General features: G+C 34.5%; 1 long non-coding RNA gene across 3 annotated transcripts in view; it reads left to right on the forward strand.

The window, feature by feature from the left end:
- The window catches only part of LOC129393994 (uncharacterized), a 311,621-nt gene that overhangs the window by 50,156 nt on the left and 237,546 nt on the right, over positions 1-23,919 (forward strand). For all 3 annotated transcript variants that reach the window (XR_008621126.3, XR_008621128.3, XR_008621127.3), the window contains one exon: positions 6,883-6,996. This is a non-coding gene — a long non-coding RNA (uncharacterized LOC129393994). The remainder of the gene's footprint in view (positions 1-6,882; positions 6,997-23,919) is intronic.

Consider the following 23,919-nt stretch of genomic DNA (forward strand, 5'->3'; position numbering starts at 1 on the left):
TTCTTTTTCCCTACAAAGAGAACAAAAAACTCTGGAGCTATATATACTTGGTTAATGTTTTTGTTTGCGTAACAGTGTTTCTTTCCTTATCTGTTTTAAACAGTGTGCTTCCTGGAAGTTGTATTTTTTTTCTAAGACTGCATAACAAATTACCACAAACTTAATGGCTTAGAAGAACACACATTTATTATTTTTCTCAGTTGCATGGGACAAGAGCCTAAATGTTGCTTAACTGGTTCCTCAAAATATGTTCTCATGAGACTGCAACCAAGGTGTTGGATAGGGCTGGGTTCTCACCAGAGGCTAGACCAGGGAAGGATCTGCTTCCACATTTCTTAGGTTATTAGCAGATTCATTTCCTAGCATCTTTAGGATGCATGGCAGCTTGTTTCTTCAAAGCCAACAACAGAAAGAAAGAAACTCCAGCACTTTGGGTGCTATAATAGTATGTATTGCATGTATGTAATCACTTACATCCCTTCACCTTTGCCATTTTCTACTGGTTGGGAACAAGTCACAGGGCCTTCCTACACTCTATGGGAGGGATTACATAAAGATGTGAATACCAGAAGGTAGGGACCAGGCTGGCCACCTTAGCGTGTGTCTGCCACAGAGGTAGATATAATGCTTTTTATATAAATTCAAAGTAAAATCAGTTTATATGCATGTAGATTCTTCATGACTGTGTGCTGGTGATGACTCAAATGATAATGAAGATCATGGAAATGCAGAATCAGAATCAGATGTTAGTGATTTGTCTAAGGGCTCTAAGTAAGAAAGAGTAGCTGAAGATGAGAGGTCTGCTCTGGCATTACTTAACTTGACATATGTCATGTATGCTGATGAAATGCTTTGTAACTAGGAGCCTAATTTCCATCCTATGCATCTCATAAGCTTGGAGAGTTCTTATTCCTTCAGCAATGTTTTAGGTACCTATGGTTTCTATGTCTTCTGCTGTGATTTAGACATATAGGAAGTGGCTAAACTACTTACATTTTCTGAAATCATGGAAAGGAGAATACTACACTAGTAACTTGAGGCTGCTTTGGGTTTTGAAAATAACAAATCTACAATAAGAACACTGATGTTGCTTGCCAATGTTGAAGAATTTTATAACCAGCAAAGGACTTGTGTGGGAGAACAGACCCCCTTTTCCCACTGTATCAAGAGCTTTTTATTATTGTCTTGTTTACCCTAAACTTACTAAAAGTAAAAAAAATGTGAGGAGGAAGGGCATAGAAAAAACTCCCAATTTAGACATTTTCTGTGGGAATCATTTCAAAGATCTGCATTTAAGACCTACTTCAAACAATGTGCTGCCACTACTAACTGCCAAGAAGAAATTACACCTATAGAAAGAGAGAGCACTTGAATTTCCAAATTACATGGCCTTAATTTTTCTTTCACTACTGCTACCTTTCACGTATTCTGTGACTGCCAAACAGGACCATCAAATGCTCTTTGAACATGAGCTACATTTTCCCAACATTTCCTACCCTACTGAAAATGTTCTCTCTGCTTCTGTTGCGATTTGTCCTTTTTTTATCTATTTCCGCATTTCAAATCTTCTTTTGTATTTGTCTCTGCATTTAAAATTTTAGCTCAAAAACTATCACACTTTTTAGTTTTCTGATTGCTCTATCATCCTTTATATTCTCATAGTGCCTGGCAACTCTCCTATGGCTCTTGTGGCCACATTGTATTCCATAGATTTTTTTTTTAATTCATATAGCATAAAATTGACCACTATGAAGTGCAAAATTCAATGGCTTTTAGTACATTCACGATGTTATGTAACTGTCACCCCTATTTTACTATCTTATTCCCAAGCACTTCTACCACCTCTTCCCCTCTCCCCTACCACACACACAAAACACCCTGTACCCATTAAGCTGTCAATCCTCATTTCTTCCAATCCTGGCAACCACTAGTATGCTTTGTGTCTCCTATGAATTTGCCTATTCTGGATATTTGAAATAAATAATACAATATGTGGCTTTATGTGTATGGTTTCCTTCACTTAGTGTAGTGTTTTCAATATTTATCCATGATGTAGTATATATTAATAATTTTTATGGCTGAATAATATTTCATTATGCAGATATAACACATTTTGTTCATCCATTTATAAGTTGATAGACATTTGGGTTGTTTCCACTTTTTGCACTTCTTAGTTTTTATGAATAATGCTACTGTGAACATTTATGTAGAAGTTTTTTTTTGAACACCTGTGTTCCATTCTGTTGAGTATACACCTAGAAATGTAATTGCTGGGTCACATGGTAGCTCTATGTTTAACATTTTGAGAAACTGCCATACTGTTTTCCAGAGCAGCTGCCTCATTTTATATTCCCACCAACAAAGTATCTCATTATTTTCTGTGTGTGTGTGTGTATGTGTGTATGTATGCCTGTTTTAATTCTAGCCATCTTAATGGGTATGAAGTGGTATCTTGTGGTTTTGAATTGCATTTCCTGGATGACTAATGATGTTGAGTATCTTTTTATATGTTTGTTGGCTGTTGCATATCTTCTTTGGTGATAATCCATAGATTTTTATGTTGATTTCTTTTTTTAATACACAAATTAAATTTTTATTTAAATTATTATTAATTAGGAAACTGGAAAGATGTTGATAATCAATTCAAAGAATAATCCAAAGAGCAGACATTTATAGATTGGTAATGTTGAAAGGAAACAACGAATGGAAGGAAATATTTTTTTCCCATGCTATTCCCTCTTCCTGGGATTCTTAATCACTCTCTCATTCACTTTAAGTAGAAAGTTTCTCAACTTTCAGCTCTATCCTCAAACATCACCTCATCAAACTAAAGTGTGTTGTCATATTCCATACTATTTTTGATCTACCCTCATTTGGCCAAAACTAAATTGAATAGGAAAAAACAAACTGTTTTTCCTACTCTCACAAACTCCCTCAACATAGAACACTTATGATCACCAAAATGTGTGGAGATTTCTCCCCACCAACAACCAGTACTCAGCAGAAACTGCTAGGTATGCTTCAATTTAAATCAATTCTCACACTCTCTACCTGGAGTTAACATCAGATCCTACAGCTTTCGGCCTTAGTCCCACAAGACTGCCCTCCACTTCACAAGTCCCAAGTTGTGACCTGTACTTCTGACCAACTAACAATAAGTTAGGGGTTTCCTTGACACCACTCCTTGGCATATATTAATTAGCTAGAGTGGCTAACAGAATTCAAGGAAACTCCTTAATTACTATTATCACTGTATAACAAAGAATATGTTAAAGTATAAAAATGAAGAAGCAGATGGAGAGATCCATAGAACAAGATTTGGAAGGGTCCTAAGCGTAAGGGTTTCTGTCCCCATGGAGTTGAGGTACACTTCCCTCCTAGCAGTGGATGTTCATCAACCCAATCCAGGAGCTCATCAAATCAGGTTCTTTTAGGTTTTTCTGGAGGCCTCATTACATAGATACACTTGATTAAATTATTGATCATTGTTGATCAACTCAACCTTTATTCCCTTTTCTGTCCTTGATGGGCGGGTGGGGTTGAAAGTTGCTAACATCTAATTACATGATCTTTTTCCCCCTGTGAATTTGTGCCTATCATGAAGCTTTCCCTGCCCTGGTAGAAATTCCTTCTTGTTTTTCCTCTTTATACATTTGATATATTTGTTAGAAGTAAAATGGTTAAAATCAGAAAATAAGATACAAAACATAACCACTGGTGATGGATCAATGTAGATGTTGCACAGTGGGTATTCAGTTAGTGTGTGCTGAATGCTTTCTGTATACCAGTTTGGTGGTTATCAGAGGCTGGGAAGGGTAGGGGTTGGAGGCGATGAAGACAAGTTGATTAGTGGGTACAAAAATACAGGTAGATAGATGAAATAAGACCTAGTCTTCATTAAATCAGTAGAGTGACTATAGTAAACAGCAATCTGTTGTTATTACAAAGCAGCTAGTAGACAATAATTTGAATGTTTCTAGCATAAAGATAAATATTCGAAGTGATGGATATCCCAATTACCTTGATTTGATTATTACACATTAATATAAATGTATCAAAATATCACATGTACCCCAAAATATGCATATCTATTATGAATCAATTTCAAAAGGGCAAACATTGTGTGATTTCATTTATATGAAGTACCTTAAGGACAAGCTCATGGAGTTACTTTCTTATCTCTCTCCTGAGACTACAAGTTTCTTGAGGACAGGAAATATGTCACTAATCTTTGAACCACTCAGGGGCTTTGTTAAATAGTTCAGGGCACACTAAGTGCTCAGCAAATACTTATTGATCTGAATTTAGAAGTCTCAACAAAATTTGTTGTATCGCCTAAGTCAGCCCAGAAGTGAAGTCTTCACATCATATTATTTTAGTATAAAACTATTCTTACTTAGGATATCAGCAGACTCTCTGTTAATATGTCCGTTGGCTTTCAGTGACATCTGAATTGTTGACTGCATGCTTCTTGAAACATTTTTCTGGCTTTAGGATGTCATACTTCCCTAGATTTACTTTCTACTTCTCCATTTACTGCTTTTCAGTCTCTTTGGTAACTCTTCTTCTCTGATGAGCACTTAAAGATGAGCATTCCCTGGGTGTTTGTCCTTGGAAATCTGTTTACACTGGTACCAGTTCTTCCCAAATGCTTGTCCTCAAATAGTGTCATTTCATGATAGCCATTTTTTCAATGAAGGTCAGTGTAATGAGTCTTTTATCTACGTTAATTGGTTAATTGGGAGGACTGTCCTTCGTTTTAGGATTGTGTTATCCATACTTTTTTTGTGTCGAAATATCCGTCTTCTACTTCTATGAAACAGTAATAATAGTAAAGGCTACTTATATATACTTTTAATGTCCTTAACAAATTAAAAATTTAGCAACACTCACAATCATTTAAGAATGTACCAATCAAGCAATGTAATGTACAGCATTTCCAGAATGAAGGATAAAAGCATACGACCATGTCAACTGATGCAGAAAAAGCATTTGACAAATTCCTACATCCTTTCATGATAAAAGCTGTCAACAAAATAGATATAGAAGGAAACTTCCTCAATATGATAACTGCCATTTATGAATGCCCACAGCTAATATTATAATAAATGAGAAAAAACGTTTCCTCTAAGATCTGGTATAAGACAAGGATGCCCACTCTTCTGAATAGAAGTGGTGAGCACTTCTATTCAATATAGTTCTGGAAGTACTAGCTAGAGCAATTAGACAAGGAAAAGAAATAAAAGGCATCTAAATTGCAAAGGAAAAGTAAAATTATCCCCATTTGCATATGACATGATCCTAGATGTAGCAAACCTTAAAGACTTCTCCCAAAAAACCTGTTAAAATTAATAAAGTCAGTAAACTAGCAGGATTAAAAAAAATCAATATACAAAAATTGGTTGCATTTCTTTATACCAACAATGATGTATCTGAAACAGAAATCAGGAAAACAATCCCAGTTATGATAGCATCAAGATGAATAAAATAACCATTTAATCAAGGAAATGAAAGATCTGTACACTGAAAATCAAAAAACACTGATGAAAGAAATTAAAGAAGATACAAATAAATAAAAAGATATATTATATTTGTGGAGTGGAAGAATTAGTAATGTCAAAATATCCTTAATACCTAAAGCGATGTGCAGATTCAGTGCAAATCCCTATCAAAATTTCCATGGCACTTTTCACAGAAATAGAAAAAAAAATAATTCTGAAATTTATATGGGACTACAGTAGACCCTGAATAGACAAACAACCTTGAGAAAGAAAAACAAAGTTGGAGGCTTCATGCTAATTTCAAATTATATTGATATCCTGTTCTATACTTATTCCCTTGGTATCATAGTCAGGGTTCCTCAAAGGAATAGACCTAATAAGGACATATATACATATTTTTATATATATAAAAGGGGATTTATTATGGGAATTGGCTCATGTAGTTATGGAGGCTGAGAAGTTCCATGAGGCCAGGCGTAGTGGCTGACATCTGTAATCCAACCACTTTGAGAGGCTGAGATAGGAGGATCACTTGAGTCCAGGAGCTCAAGACCAGCTTGGGCAACATGATAAGAACCTGTCTCTACAAAAAACAAATAAAATAAAATAAAAAATTAACCAGGCATGGTGTTGTGCACCTGTAGCCCCACCTATATAGGAGGCTGTGGTAAGAGGATTGCTTGAGTCCAGGGGTTTGAGGTTACAGTGAGCCGTGATTGCACCACTGCACTCCAGCATGGGTGACAGAGTGAAATCCTGTCTCTAAACTATATGTGTGTGTCGGCCGGATGCAGTGGCTCACACCTGTAATCCCAGCACTTTGGGAGGCCCAGGTGGGTGGATCACCTGAGGTCGGGAGTTTGAGACCAGCCTGACCAACATGATGAAACCACATCTATACTAAAAATACAAAATTAGCTAGGTGTGGTGGTGCATGCCTGTAATCCCAGCTACTCGGGAGGCTGAGGTGGGAGAATCGCTTGAACCTGGGAGGCAGAGGTTGCGGTGAGCCGAGATTGTGCCATTGCACTCCAGCCTAGGCTACAAGACTGAAACTCCATCTCAAAAAATAAAATAAAATAAAAAAATAAAATTGTGTGTGTGTGTGTGTGTGTGTGTATTTAAAAAAAGTAGAAAGAAGTTCCATGATATAGCATCATCTGCAAGCTGGATAATCAGGGAAGCTGGTGGTATAATTCAATCTAAGTCCAAAGTCGTGAGAACCATGGGAGCCAATGGTATAACTCTCAGTCCAAAGTCAAAAGCCTGAACACCTGGTGTTCTGACATCCAGGGGCGATAGAAGAAGGATGTTCCAGTCCCAGAGGAGAAAGTGAATTCACCTGTCCTCTGCTTTTTTGTTCTATCTGGGTCCTCAACAGATTGGATGAAATTGGTGAAGGTAGATCTTCCTTACTTAATCTGCGGATTCAAGTGCTGAACTCTTCTGGAAACACCTCCACAGACGTATCCAGAGATTTTACTTTAGCAGCTATGTGAGTATCCCTTAACCAAGTTGACACCTAAAATTAACCATCACATTGGTAATCTCATTCATTGATATAACTTCAATTATGATACACATGATGATGACTTCCAAGTCACAAATGTCTCTATTCAACTCAAATATGTATATCCAATTTCTTATCAAATAATTCACCCTCCATGTTCCATGATAGTTTTTGATTTAGCACATATAATCTTGATCTCATTGACCATGCACCCACCTACCTCCCTCTCTCTCATATTTCCTATCTCATTGAATGGCATCATCTGGTCTCTTAAGTCAGAAGCTGGGAAACCCCTTTAGGTTCCCTCTTCTTCAACATATTTTCCACACCTTATTATAAACTATTTTTATTTTTATAATATTCCTACAGACAATCCACTTCACTCAATTTCTCATTTGCTTCGTGCTAACTTATTTCAGACTACTGTCAACAATTCATCATCCATTCAATATACATTTGTAATCTCTGTTGTGTTTCAGGCACTGGAGGTACAACGTGAAAACAATATGAGAGCCTATTTTGAGGGAACAATTTTAAAGTTACTGGGCCTTTTGGGCATTAAAACATAGTTTAGGTTATGATTTATTTTAAAATCATGAGTATTTGGAGATTTTTTTTGCTGTGCTTAGTGGGTTCTGTGTATATTTTAGAGACTGACATTGAAAACCTTTTGGTTTGGGGAGTTTTAAAGTAAATGACTTATGTTGAGGAAAGAGGTTATTACCTAAATCTGGAATGTGGCCTAAGGAAATTCCCTTAACCTCTATTCTGGTTTCCTATTTCAAAATGGTTGTGTAGAAGGCTAATGGAAGTTAGTTGGTTGCTATGATCCAAAAACTCTATGGGTGAAAATTTAAAGTACAGATTTCTTATTTAATCGTTAAACAGCTTTAGTTGTGAGTTCTATGTCCTGGTATAATGGATCATGATTATTAATGCATTAAATATGCATTCAGTGAATTCAAATGTTGCTAATTATTCTTTCACCAATCAAAGAAAACTCAAAGCATGGGATTAAGAGGGGTTGGCCAAAAGTATTTGACCAGGTTGCATACCAGGACCATGAAGAAATTGAGAACAGAGCCTACATCTTTTATACTATGGTTCAAAGCAAGGGCTGTTGGAATGTGCTGCTTCTCCAAAGTAGGACTTATGAAAAAATGAGGGTCCCAGCATAGGGGAAGCATCAATGTCCTGAAGAAAAAGGAGAAGCTTCTGGCTGGGTTCCAGGGATACAAGCAGAAAAGAAGCAGAACTATCTGGAATGGATGATTACACCATCTGCTTTTGCAGTCTTACCTTGGGCAGTGTCCAGTACTTGATGTTTTAGGAGGAAAAAAAAATCTATCACTTTTTTTATTTTTCACTTGGTAAATCATTAAAATCTGGAAACTATCCTCTGTAATACATTTTTTTGGCTAGGTTTTTCCCTTTGAGTCTTGATTGAGTTTTTACACTGATACAGAGCTTAAAAATATTAATGAAAATATTTCTTCTGTCAAAAGGCTGGAATGCATGAGTATTGTCAGCTTGCAGGTAATACGGCTATTTTGCAAAAATTCAGTATGATGGAGGGTGCCTAGACAGTCTAGGAAATTTTGCAGAAAGGGTACAAATACTTCACATGTCCTAATCATCTTGAGATTTACCACTCGGATTTATATTTTTAGTAGTGGCTTGATTTTTGTTAGCTATTTCAGTTTTATTCTGGGTCAAAAAATGAACAGAAGAAATTTAGAGGAGGAACAAAATAAATATATGGAAGAACTTTCTTTATAATCCTTAACTCTCAGGGTGAGCACATGGAGATTGCCATCATTAAAACTAAAATATTACAGATTCAGAAAGTTACTGTTGGTTATAGCATTTGTTCAGGGTCCCCAAGGGTATGTTTTACTTCTGAGTTGATGGTCTAGGACGTGATGTTTTTGAACAATGTTCCCTAATCAGAAATTAAAGGATAGAATTCATTGACAATAACTGCGAGGACATTTCCAGTTATCCTCTTCCCTGACTTTGGGGCCATTTTATAGAATCATAGCAGTTTGGGAGTCAAAGGGACTATCATAATAAAATCAAACTTTTTCAGTTTTGAGTCCAATCTTTGGCCTCAGAATCTTCAATTTCGTGATCATTAAGTTGTCAGTGGTGCAACTGTGACTAGAACTGGATCCCCACTCCTTGTCCAGAGTTCTTTCCTCTTACCTGATTGCCAGTATTCTCCTTTCTTTGTTGATAATTTTCTTCAAAATCTTCTTTGAAGCAAATGAACAAAAACAGTTTCAAATGGCTGCTTGCCAACTATTTCCTCACGTGAACTCCATTTTTATTCTTTCACTAAGTTCTTTTGATAAAGAGAATCATAGACTATTAGACATGGAAAGGATATTCATGGATTCTAATCTCCTTATTTAACAAATACGAAAACCAAGACCTAGGCAGTCAACTTGCCTGAGGCCACAGATAATGGTAACATTAGAATATGAACTAAAGATTCCTGTGAATTTAGTGATTTTTTTTTTTTTTTTGCAGAGAACTTCACTACCTTGAAAGAACCATCTCTTTCTCTAAGTCATGTACATACCAGTTAAACACATTATGACTATTAATTAAACAAAAACCTCAGGACTTCAGATTCTATGAGACACAGAATATCATGTCTCTTAGAGAATGTGTGAGAAAAGAAAAGAGCAAAAATTTAAAGAAACAAAGTGATAAATAAAATCAATATTTAAAGGGGAGCTTAAATGAAATCCCAGAGATGAATGATTCGTGCTTTTAACAATTTATGGGCTAATTAATTAGCAGCTTTCCTGATGTTAAACTTTGGTGTCCGATATTTTTTCCTCTAGAAAATACAAGGATACCAGCTTGTTCTAAGGCTCCAAGCCATTCCCCGTGGACTGTTCTTGGCCTCTGCCTTCACAGACCATAACTTGAAAAAGAAAATTGACAGACAGAAAGAAAAACCCTTAACAGCTGGAGCTTTAATTTACCTACATGAGTAAAAATATTTCAGTGTCTGAGATTTCTCCTGGGTTGCCCTATATGGAAGTAGAACAAGAAGCCAGAGGAAAAATCACACAAAAAGCTTTTACAAGAAACATTATAAAAAGAGCAAATCCTGAGAATTGTGTTTAATAACAGCAATGATGAATTTCCTGGCAGTCAGTACCAAGCAGTTAAAGACCAACCATCATGTGAGAGAGGCTGGATTAGTTAGAATGGTCTACAGCAGCCTAATAAAGAGCGCCAGAAGATTTATTCTCTCATACATATAATTTTGAGATATGAATGATTCTATATTTAAGAAATGATTCACATTAATTTATACTAAGAGATTCTAGTTTGACTTAAAGCAGGGCCTGAAAAATTGAAGAATAATGCTTTGAACCACCAAGTTAGTGCCCCACAGAATATTTTAAAATTATTTAACACACATCATCTCAGTGTCAACAACTCATCACAGATAAACTATCTAATTAACAGAACCCTTCATAGTATTTGATAACTGAGTCTTGGCTCGGTTTTTATACCAGAAGGGCAATCCTTGATAAGCAGAAATTATAAAAGCAGATTTTTAAAGGCATTAATTCAAAAATAGAATCAAACTGATTTCAAATTAACCCCCTGTTGGTATTTAAACTTATTTAAAACCACTTGGCTTAAAGATAATACTTGGAGAGGCTGCTTTCGACCAGAGTCAGGCTTTGTCTAGACTGTCAGCCTCTGTATTTTGATTTCCTTTGTTGTGTACCAGCCTCCTCATACCCAGGGTAATTGATATAGCTCTTGTGCTAGGGACAGATGAGTGTATCCTGTCATTGAAGCCCTTCACAAGATGGCTTAATTACTGGAGCTAATTTGAAGATTTGTGCTCTGTGGTCTACTTAGGAAGCTCAATTGTTTTCTTTTCCCAATTCCGTGTTGGCAACACTTCCAATAACGAATCCAATAAAGAATTAGTATTTGGCTCCCTGTGGTCATGGAAAAAGGACAGCAAGAATAAGCAACAATAATAATTTCTTTTTGTATAGATTTTTTTTAATGTGACCAAGTTATTGCTTCAGTTTTGGGACAAAGACTCATGAAAAAGTAGAAGTGGAATCTTAATAATTTCCATAAGGGATTGTAACACGATTCTTTGATCTCTGCTGCTAATTAATATCCATTTTGCAATGAAATAAAATGTTGTAGTTTCTAATGGAGAGAATTCAGGATAAAGAAAAGGGAAGGCAGTTCCATTGAAAATGATGTTTAGATTACAAAATGACAAGCAAGATGAAACACAATTAAATAATCAATGTTGCAATTAGGTAAATCAAATTACCAAACTCTCAATATAGAGAATTGGTGGATGTGAACCCTGGTCAGGAATCTACTCTTATATTTCTTTGTGACCATAAGTTTCACTAAGGTTTGCTGAATCTTATTCTACATAATAGCTGGAAAATTAGAGATAGCTGCATATTAACAGAAGAATGCACCTTTCAGGATCACAAACGATATATACTGGATGCTTCCATTTTGGTGTTACGGATGTGTCAGTGCACAGATGGTTGATACATAAGTATCAATTGTAATTATCTTTGGGTGGCAAAACTATAAATAATTTTTTATGTGTGTGTTTAGCTGTATTTTCTAAAATGAGTATGCATCACTTTTATCATAGTAAAATAGTTAATATTTGTAAAGTGCCTGCTTCGTGATATTCTTTCAGATATGTACATCCTGACTTTCAACATTCAGTTGGGGGAAATTAGGGTAGATAATATAAATAAAATTTCAGCTATTTCATTCTTTCTACGATGCTGGTTTCTGGGATTGATTATTATTTAGATATTTACCTTATGTCTAAAAACTATTATTCAGACACCGAGCAGACAGACATGGAACATCTCTTGGGACCTTGTGTCTGATACACATAAATTCAAACAGTTTTAAAACGCTTCCACATCTTCCTCTTACCTACTACTGTTTGCTAATAAGTAGACTGAGAAAAGGGAAACTATAGCAGTGCAGTTTTTCAATTTTACATTAACACAGTAAAACTTTGCAAGGGGACAGAAGGATATAGATTGTGTTTATGGAGGGATTTTCTTGATGCCCAACTTGTGAATTGGCTCTTCTTGGCAAATGGACTTTGATACAGAATGACTTCTCAAGTAATTATCTAGGAGAGAAACTTCAGTTCTGCAGATTACCTTCTTGTGGTTAAGATCATGTCTTTTAACGAGGAATAACTTACCTTAATGAATATTTGAGAAGATTCCAGTATCTCATTTGAAACCTAATATCAAGAACTATTTTTTTTTTAGTCACTATGCAGTGACTCTGTGCCAAGGTCACTGCACAGTGATTATTCATGTATTTGCAAGCCAGTGTTTATCAATCTCTTAGTTTTTTTCTTCTCTAGATCTAATTTTCTCATTTACTGTAGAAAATATCTGTCTTCTATTTCTCCCTGTGAGTCTTCTTTGGTCCTATGCGGAGGCCATCAATATGGTACTATATAATGAAATTCTCAAATTTTAATTTGAGAACCGAGGCAATAATTCTTAACAGTTATGGTTCAAAATGACATGTGGAACCCCATTCCTGGAGATACTGATTTTGTAGGTCTAGAGTGAGACCCAAGCTTTCCCTTATATTTTCTCAACAGTGTTTTTTGAAGAAGAAAAATTTTAAGATTTTAACAAAGTATGATTTATCAATTTTTTATAGTCTATAAAATTTGAGTACTATTTAGTAAATTTTGCTTGATCTAAGGTGACTAAAAGATTCTCTTATATTTTCTTCTAGAAATTTTATAGCTTTAGCAAATTTTAAATTTGAGTCTATAATCCATTTCAAGTTAAATCTTTGTATATAAAAAGTAAGGGTCCAGGGTTGTAGTCTTTCTCTCTCTCTCTCTGTGTGTGTGTGTGTGTGAATATTTAATTCCCAGTTGTTCCAACACATTGGAATTTAACTTTTCACACTGGATTGACTTGGCACTTTTACCAAATATCATTGATCATATACGTTTGGCTCTATTTCTGAACTTCTGTTCCATTAATCTATTTTTTATGCTAACATCTTAGTGATTATAGCTTTATAGTAAGTCTTAACAATCAGGTAGTGTAAGTTCTTCAACTTTTTTCTTTGTTTTCAAAATTGTTTTGAACATTCCAGGCCCTTTGAATTTCCATATATATTTTAGAATTGATTTGTCGATTTCTGAAAAAAGCCTGTTGAATTTTGAATGTGATTGCACTGACTCGATAGATTAGTTTGGTGGGGAACTGACATCTTAACAATATGTATTCTTTTGATACATGAGCATGGAACATAAGTATTTATTTAAAGCACCTCTAATTTCTTTTAATACTGTTTTGTAGTTTTCAGTGTAAAGGTCTTATACATATTTTGTTAAATTTATGACTATTTCATATTTTAATGCAACTTTTAATTGAATTATTTTCTTTATTGTTCTATATCCCACAGTTACTTATTTCATACATTTATTGAACTATTATTGCAGTATAATAAACTACATAGGTAATATGTATTTTGATAGGTTTTTATTTATTTATACAACCATCATCACAGTCGAGAAAAAGAATATTTACATCAAACTTCAAAATTTCCTCATGCCTTTTGCAGTTGATCACTTTCTCCACATCTAGCTCCAAATACCTGTTAACCTACTTTCCATTATTATGTATTAGTTTGTATGCTCTAGAATTCTATGGAGACTGTATAATCCAATATTATCCTTATTTCAGGCTTTTTTCACAAAACATAATGATTTCAAAATTTATCCATGTTGTTGAGTTATGAATAATTCATTTAATTTTATCCCTGAGTAGTATTTTATTGCATGGATACACCAGGATTTTCTCTCCTTTCACCCATTGATAGACATTGGGTTGTTTCTCATTTATGACTATTACAAATAAAGCTCTTATGAACATTTGTGTACAAGTCTTTGTGTGGAAATATACTTTTGTTTCTCTTGAGTAAATACCTGTAAATGGAATGGCATGTGAATCTTTAACTTTTTAAGAAATTGCCCACTGTATTTTTGTGATTTTAGTTTCTGATTATTCAATGCTAGTATAGAGAAATACAATTGCATATTGCTTTGTATCTTGTGACTTTGCTAAATTTGCTTACTAACTCCATAGCTTCTTTGTAGATTCATTAGGGCTTTCAATAAAAGTAGCCATACTATCTGCAAATGTAGACAGCTTTACTTCTTTTTCAATTTGTATGCCTTTTATTTCTTTTTCTTGCTCTATTGCTCTGGGTAGAATCTCTACTGCAATATTGCATTAAAGTAGTAAAGGTAGACATTCTTGTAATTTCTTTTTCTGGTTTTTGTATCATTGAATTGGAAAGAATTCTTTTCTACCTTTGGGAAGAGATTGTATAGAATTGGTTGTATTTCCTTCTTACATGTTTGGTAGAATTTATTAGTAAAGCCACCTGGGCCTGAGATTTTCTTTATAGGAAGTTTTTAAACTACAAATTCAATTTCTCTAACAGATACAGGAATATTCAGCTTATCTAATTCCACTTGAGTGGGTTTTGGTAGATTGTATCATTCAAATAAATTTTCCATTTTATCTTAGTTATCAAATTTGTTGGCATCTAGTTGTTTATTAAAATACTTTATTAGTCTTTTGATGCCTATGGAACCTGTAGTGATGTTTGTTCTCTTACTTATGACATTGGTAATTTGCGTTTTCTCTTTTTTACCTTATCAGTCTGGTTAGAGTGTTAGGAGTTTTATGGTTCTTTTAGAAGAAGCAGCTTTTGATCCTGTCTGTTGTTTTCTGTTCCTTGATTTTCTCTTGTGATTTTTCTTGCTTTTCCTCTCAAGTTTTACTTGTGCTATAAATTTGATGATATTATTTCTTCTTACTTCAGTTTAGTTTGCTCACTTTTCTAATTTCTTAAGGTAGAAGCCTAGATGACTGATTTTCTTCCTTCCTTTTCTACCTAATATACATATTTAATGTCACAGATTTTTCTCTAAGCACTGCTTTATCTGCATTTCACAATATTTTTGTTGCATTTCTATTTTTGTGCAGCTAAAAATATTTTCTCATTTACTTTGTGATTTTGTTCTGTGACCTAGGATTTACTTAGTTATGTGTCATTTAACTTCAAGTATTCAATGATTTTCCAAGTATCATTAAAAAAATTGATTTCTAATTAAAATCAGTGTGGTTGAAGAACACACTTTGTATGTTTTCAATCTTTAAAATTTTATTGTGTCTTGTTTTATGGCACAAAATGGTCTATCTTCCTAAGCATTTCATGTGCACTTGAAAAGAATATGTATTTTGCTACTGCTTGGTAGAGTGTTCTATAAATATATACTTGATTAAATTGATTAGTAATGTTGTTCAAGTCTTCTATGGCCATACTGATAGCTTCTCAAATTTGTTTATCACTTATCGAGAGTGGGATATTGAAATCTCTAATTATGGATTTGCCTATTTTTGCTTTTAGTTTTATCAGATTTTGGTCATATACTTTGAATCTCTGTTATTAAGTTCAGCGATAAATATAAGTACACATATAGAATTGATAATACTTCATGATAAATTGACCCCACAATCATTAGAAATTGACCCTCTCTATCCCTGGTAGTATTCATTGTTCTGAAGTTTACATTGTCTAATATAAGTATAACTACTTCTGCTTTCTTTTGATTAATGTTTTCATGGTGTATCTTTTCTGTATGCTTTATCTTTTAATATATCTCTATCTTTATATGTCTAGTGAGTTTCTTTTAGACTATGTGGCTCTAAAGAGTTTGCCACTGTTTATTTTATCAAGTATCTTAATGATACATGCCTTTTACTTGGGCTATTTAGAAATAATACATATTTTGTGGCCATTTTCAATTGAATTTTCTTTTCTATCTTTGGTTACTTTACAAACTCATTAAGACATAATTGAAACACAGACTGTACATAATTAATGTATACAATCTGATCAGTTTTGACTCATATACACAGTGATGAAATCATTACCACAATCACAATACTGACCATTTCCATCACTGAATGATAGTATTGTATGGGTTTAAATTGTTGGATAATTATTGATATGTGAATCTATCATCTTGCTATTTGGACTTTATTTGTTCTTTGTTTCTTTTTTCTCTTTTACTTTTTCTTATCAGATTACTTTTAAAAAATAATTATGTTTTATCCCCATGATTAGCATTTTAGTTATACTTCACTTTATTTTAATATGATTGTTATAGGGTTTACATTATGTACTTTTAGTTTATCATAGCCTATCTTAAAATAATATTATATCATTTTACATATGACATAAGACATTTGCAATCTTGTATTTCTATTTTTCTCCTCTCAGTCTTTGTGCTATTTTTATAATAAATTTCACTTCCACATTTACAAGCCCCATAATCTATGATTATTACTTTTGGTTTAAAGAAATAAAAGATGAAAAAATGTCTTTCATATTTTGTCACATACTTATCTTGCCTATAATCTTCATTTCTTTGAGTAGATGCATATTTCCATCTAGTTTTATTTTTCTTCTGCCTAAAGGACTTCCTTTAATCTTTACTGTAGTTCCTGTCTGCTGGTGATGAATTCTCTCAGCTTTACTAAATCAGAGTAAGTCTTTATTTAATCCTCATTTAAAAAAATATACATATATATATATATATATACTTTATGGGTATGATATTCTAGGTTGGCAGATATATGTTTTTGTACTTTTTTTTTTTTTTTTTTGAGACGGAGTCTCGCTCTGTCGCCCAGGCTGGAGTGCAGTGGCGCGATCTCGGCTCACTGCAAGCTCCGCCTCCCGGGTTCACGCCATTCTCCTGCCTCAGCCTCCCGAGTAGCTGGGACTACAGGCGCCCGCTACCACGCCCGGCTAATTTTTTGTATTTTTAGTAGAGACGGGGTTTCACCGTGTTAGCCAGGATGGTCTCGATCTCCTGACCTCGTGATCCGCCCGCCTCGGCCTCCCAAAGTGCTGGGATTACAGGCGTGAGCCACCGCGCCCGGCCATGTTTTTGTACTTTAAAGATGTTTTTTATTTTCTTGTGGCTTGCATTGTTTCTTAAGAAAAGCATGCTGCATTCTTTTTTCAATTTATGTATTATGAATCTGACTTCTCTGTCTGCTTTTAAGATTTCTCCCCTAGTTTACATTAATTTTATTATCACATCCCTTTGTATAGTTTTTTTAAATTTTTCTTCTGCTTGAGTTTTCTTGAGTTTCTTAGATTTTTGGCTTATTAGTATTTATGAAATTGAAATCTTTTCATGTTATTTTAAATATTTTTTTCTGTCCCACCCGTGCCCTCCCCACCACCTTTATAAGACTTCAATTTTTCTTATGTTAGACTTGTTAATATTTTCGCACAACCCACTGATGTTCTATTGATTTTTATTTTACCATTTTCTCTGTGTGTTTCATTTTGTATAGTTTATATTGCTTTGTTTTCAAGTCCACTAATCTTTTTTCTGAAAGGCTTATTCTTTTCTGTAAGGCTCTTAATACTCTTTGGTGTAATTTTTATTTTATATATTTTATTTTTCACCTTTAGAATTTTTTTCCTTTTTTGTCTTCCATTCTCTCCCAACATGTTCATACTTTCCTCTGCCTTCTTTAACATATAGAGTATATTCATTTTAGCTATTTTAGTATTACTTTGAACTAATTCTATTATACGTATATTTTTAATATGTTTCTAATAATTGTTGTTTCTCATAGGTTATATTTTTCTATTTGTTTGCATGCTTGGTAATTTTTGATTGGATGCTAGCACATATGAATTTTATGTTATAGTTTTCTGGATTTGGCAGGGGAGGTAGTTCTTTAAATATTTGAGATCTTGGTTCTCAGATACAATTAAATTACTTGGACTCAATTTCATCCTTTAGGATTTCTTTTCAAGCTTTGGTAGCAAGGGCTCAGACATTCTTTAGTCTAGGCTAATGTGCTGTCTTTATAAAGGCAACACCCCATGCCCATGTATTAGGATGTCTTTCTACATTGATTGGTGAGATTAGAACCTATTATCGGCTAATGTGGCCTTCCAGGATTGATCTTTCTCTTCTCTAATGGCTCCTTTTCTGGCCTCACCCTCATGTGCAGATCAGTATTCAGCCAAGAGCTCAAGGGGGAATCTTTCTGTAGCTTCCCAGCTTTCTCTATTCTTTCTCTTGTAAGCAACCTCCTCTCCTCTCGGGTACTTTGCTTTTAAAATTTTAGGCACCTTGGCTTCTCAAAACTCTGAATTCTGTCCCTTAAACTCTGCAAGACTACAGTCTTTGTTTTGAATTCCTTCCCTGTGCTATGGCCTGAAAAATCTCTTCAATTAGTGAGCTCAAGAACTTATAGAGTTCAAAACATTTATTCCCATTGTCTCAGGGATTACTGACCAGTCCTTTCTATTGTCTGATGTCCACTCCATTTAATTTCCTTTGTCTGGTTTTCTAATTGTCTAAAAAAGTAGAGTAAATCCAATTACCTATCACTTTATCATGACGGGACATAACATACTTTAAGTGCCAAAATAAGTAAATAAATAAATAAATAAATAAATAAGGACGTAACATAACACTCAAGGGCAGGAATACAACCAAACTTTAGGAATAAGGAGTTTATATTCATTGGCCACCCAGGCAATACTTCGTTTTCCTCTGCATCTGTTTCTAATCTCTGCATCTTTTGTCAATATCTGTGGAATTACTTACTCTGTTTCTCCAGTCTGCATAGTTAAATGTGCCTACTCCACATCTACCAGGTTTACATATTATTGTTGCAATCACTTACAGAAACTCCTTTTTGGAGGTATCTATTTGCAAAGTTCGAGACTATCAGACAATACATTATTTTAATGACATTCTTTTAGTTATTTTTAATAATATGCTTATTGCTATTAAATCTTGAGGAAGGCCAGGCAGAATGGTTCATTCCTGTAATCTTATCACGTTGGGATGCTGAGGTGGAGAACTGATTAAGCCCCAGAGTTTGAGACCAGCCTGGGCAACAAAGCGAGACCTCATCTCTATTTGAAAAAATTTAAAAATTAGCCAAGTGTGGTGGCATGCACCCGTAGTTCCAACTACTTGGGAGGCTGAGATGGGAGGATCACTTGAGCCCAGGAGTTTGAGCTTGCATTGAGCTATGATTGCACCACTGTGCTCCAACCTGGGTGACAGAGTAAGACTTCGTCTTAAAAAATAAAATAAAATAAATAAAATAAAATAATCTTGATGAAATTAGTCCTTAGTAGGTAAGAATACCAGCTTGATTTTAGTATTTACCATGCAATATACTTAATATAAAAATGAATATAAAAATATTCCAATATTTTCCACATTGTTATTTTATTCTTGCATAGTAGAAAGCATCATTCACTTTTAAAAACATTTTTTATAGTTATGTTGGCCTACTCATAATATTTTTGTTTGTTCTTGAGTGATTTAAAATAATTTAGAATTCTAAACAGAATTCTAAACAGAAATATTATTATGAGTAGGCCAACATAACTATAAAAACTGTTTTTAAAAGTGATACTTTATTTTAAAATGCCTCTACAAATTATTTAAAAATTTCCTGGCATTGTATATTACTTTACATTCATCTGCACTCAATTTTATGTTTTATTCCATTGTCCACTTATATTATCTAGCATTCTTAAGGCTATTCTGGAAGCCATAATTCTTCTCAACTTGATCTCAACTAAATTGTTTGGTGCTGTCAATAATTTTTACATTTGAGCAGTCGTAAATTACTACATCATTTGACACCTACTACTGACATTTTTCCACCATAAAACTAGATGATATTCCTTAATTTTTAACAAATTGAGAACTGATTTGGAAGAAAAATTGGAAGTTTATAATTTTACATCTTTTGAAGACCGTAGTATGATATAGAAGAATGATCACATCACTGGTTGAAGAGTCAGTGTAAACTTGCATCATTAGGATTTTTGAATGAAAGTGAGTGAGAGCTCATAAGTGGGAGTTGAACAATGATAACGCATGGACACGGTGGGTGGGGCATCACACACCGGGGCCTGTCGGGGGCATGGGGGGCTAGGGGAGGGATAGCTTTAGGAGAAATACCTGATGTAGATGACGGGTTGATGGGTGCAGCAAACCACCATGGCACTTTCTGTAGTTCCTATCCAACAAACCTGCACGTTCTGCACATGTACCCCGGAACTTAAAGTATAATAAAAAATAAATAAATAAAGGGAGTGAGAGATGTTCAAAATATTGGTTAAACAAATAAATGAATAAATATTCATTTAAAATATGCAATGTAAGCTATCCCCATTTATAAAATAACCGTGAATCTCATTGAATTGGGAGGAAATAGGTGATTTGCAAATATTCTTCAATAAAATACTTAATTATATTTACTATTATACATCCTAGTTGTCGTTCCTAACTTTTCTTAGTTTGCAAAGTGAAGCTTGCTGCTGCTTGATTTTAAAAATTATTTGCAGTTGTCCTCTGAAAACACATAGTATTTATTTTATAATCAATAGATTATTTGAGTTTTAGACTTTTGAGTTTTATTTTTGCTATATGCATGTATTTCTTTCTAAGACATAAAACGTAATTCTTATCAAGAGGACCTTATCAAAATGTTAAACTTTTGCTCTGTCTACGACTCTATTAAGAAGATGAAAACACAAGCTACAAACTGAGAAAAAATATTTTCAAACTATATATTTGACAGAAAACTTGTATTAGAATCTGGAAATAAATCTCAAAACCCAGCTGTAAAAAAACAAATGATCCAATTAGAAAATGGGCAAAAACATGAATACACATTTCACTGAAAAGGATACATACAAATGGCAAAGAAGCACATGAAAAGATGCTCAACATTATTAGCTTTTAGGAAAGGGCAAATTAAAACAATAAGATATCACGCATCCCTAACAGAATGGCTAAAATAAAAAATAGTGATCACACCAAACCCTGGCGATTGTGCAGAGAAACTGGATTACTGTTCATTGCTGTGGAAATGTAAAATGGCACAGCTAGTCTGGTAAAAAGTGACAATTTCTTGCAAAGCTGAACATGTGCTTACCATATGATCCAGCAAACGCATTTATTCCAGACACAAAAATGTATGTCCACACAAAAACCTGTATGAGAATATTCAGCATAGCTTTAACTTATCCTGAAACTGAAAGTAGCCCAAATGTCTTTCAGTGAATGAATGTTTAAACAAACTGTGGTACATCCTTTCCATGGAACACTACTATTGATACAGGCAATAACTTAGATATGGATCTCAAGGGATTTCTACTGAGTGAGGAAAGCCACTCTCAAAAGGTTATATGCTGCATGATTTCATTCATATAACATTCTTGAAATGATAACATTATAGAAATGGAGAACAGATAAATGATTTTAAAGGGATAGAGGAGTTTGGAGGGAGGTTGCTGTGGCTACAAAAAGTAGCATCAAGAATTCTCATAATGGAACTTCTGTATCTTGACTGTTGTGGTGGTCATGAGAACCTACACATGTGATACAATTGCCTGGAGTTACATACAAACAGAAACACAATTGAGTGCATATAATACTAGTGAGATTTGAATAATATCAGTGGGTTATATTTATGTCAGTTTCCTGGTTGTGATGCTGTGTTATAGTTACACAAGATGTTGCCATTGGAGAAAACTGAGTAAACAGATACATGGGTTCTCTCTATATTATTTCTTGCAACTGCATGTGAATCTATGATTGTCTCAAAATAAAAATTTAGAAAATGATTACTTACTGCAATTATGAATTCACCGCCAAAGTCTGTATTCATCATTTCTATAGACACTTATCTGAAGAGTGATATTAAGTGGCTGATTGGATCAGGTCTGAAAGAGTTGGAGACTCTCCTAAAAAGAGTGATTTACTGTGAATCCTGAAGGGGATACCAAGATCAGAGACTGGAGTGTCTGGTCCAATTGGGAGACATGGTCAAATGCTAGCTTTCATGTCATAGGTCCAGGGTGGGCAGAAGGGCACTGACAGAAACTTGGGTGTAGACTGGGTTTTCTGGAAGTAAACTATGAATGGAATTTGTGGTGTTTATTGGAGATCGACATTTATGAAAGAAAGGTGAAGAACTGAGCATAATAGAGCTCTGGAGAAAATATTCCTTCTTAGAGTCACCCTGAACTGTCTTCAGTGGCCTTACTCGGTTATCCAGTGGCATGACCTCAGGTAAAGTATGTCTCTTTAGCTAAGGTGGATCTTGAAAAAGAGGACAGCTGAAGGCCGTCTCCTAACTGGATTCCATACAGTTGTGCAGCAAGTCCTACCTGAAAGGAAGATCGCAGCAGTGCATCTCTGTGTTGGAATACATAGACCCAGGACAGTGACTGAGTTAATATTGGACTCAAGCAAATAATTTAAAAAATGGAGTCTGGAGACAGAGGCTGGGGACAGGTGTGCAGGTCTCCTTAACAACACACTTGGAAGTACCTGTTAATAGGACTGCTGCTGGGAGACAATGGCGTCTCACTGCAAGTTGATGAAGATATGCAGTGAATTGGCATATGATTTGGTCTATTAGAAATTGTCCTTTAAAATTTATTTATATTCCATTTTAGATAATGTTTTTAATCACTGGATTAATGCCAGCTGCAATGATGCACAGGTTTTTATTATTAGAATGGATGTTTTGGCTTTGCAGAAGTTTCAACTTGTTCACTTTCTGATCTAAGGGGGCAGACTGCTACCTATCCGTCAGTTGCAGAAAATGTTGACTAAGTCTCACTAGCTGAACTGATTTCACCCTCCATTTGAGCAACTTGATATTTTACAGATATAGGAAACTGCTGTTTATTCTCCACTTAGACTCTCCCAATGCATTTATAAGGAGATAGTTAGAACTGGCATGTACCACAGGAAGGCTCTTCAAAGGGAACATGTTAACACATCCTTATTCCTGCTGAGTGGAACTTGAAAAAAGCTATTGTTACATTTCTTATGGAGTTCCTCAACGCCTCTTATAAATGAGCCATATTTAGTTTTAAACAAATTTCCTGAAGTAAACAGTATATTTCCCTGATTTTCATCTCTCTTGGAAAGCTTCCAAAAAACTTGGAAGTGAATTAGTGTGCAATTTGCATCCAAGTCTTAGCCAAGGGGATGTGGTTTATTATAATACATGGTCCTCCTAATTATTGAACAGCCCAAGAAAACTCGGTCCAGTGTGCATCTGCTGTTGCTTGACCACATTGCCAAACACAATTTGGCAAGCACAGAAATGTACATTGAGCAGACCTACAGTCTAATTTGCATTAGAGTTTGTGGTAATTAGATGAAAGCTATAACTGAATGAGCTTGTCCTCTCTTTTTAGATCATTTCATTTCTAAAAAATAAACAAGAAGCAAACCTCCCAAAGAATTTCCCTTTTTATGTGTCCTTGAGGTTTCTCAATGTGATTTAATTATTGCCCAACTGTTAGTTCTGCTTATATGTGAAGAGAAAACTTCTTTCCCACATATTTCATGTGGACTTTCTTTTATAATTCTTGATATCTATGGGTTGATTGTGCATGTTTCAATACATAGTTGATATCATTGTTCAAAAGAGTGAATATGAATACTGCTGATTAGATGTCTGCATTCTTTGGGAATTTGCATCCAAGAATAAAAAAATAGGTCCATCCACATTTTTTTCTTTTATTTTTAACTTTTATTTTAAGTTCAGGGGTACATGTGCAGATTTGTTATATAGGTAAACTTGTGTCATGGAAGTTTTTTTGTGAAGATTATTTCATCACCCAGGTATTAAGCCTAGTATTTCTTAGTTTTTTTTCCTGATCTTTTCCCTCCTCTTACCCTCCACCCTCCAATAGGCCCCAGTGTGTGTTATTCCCCTCTAT

The sequence above is a fragment of the Pan paniscus genome, chromosome 16 (genome assembly GCF_029289425.2).
Source record: "Pan paniscus chromosome 16, NHGRI_mPanPan1-v2.0_pri, whole genome shotgun sequence".
NCBI lineage: Eukaryota > Metazoa > Chordata > Mammalia > Primates > Hominidae > Pan > Pan paniscus.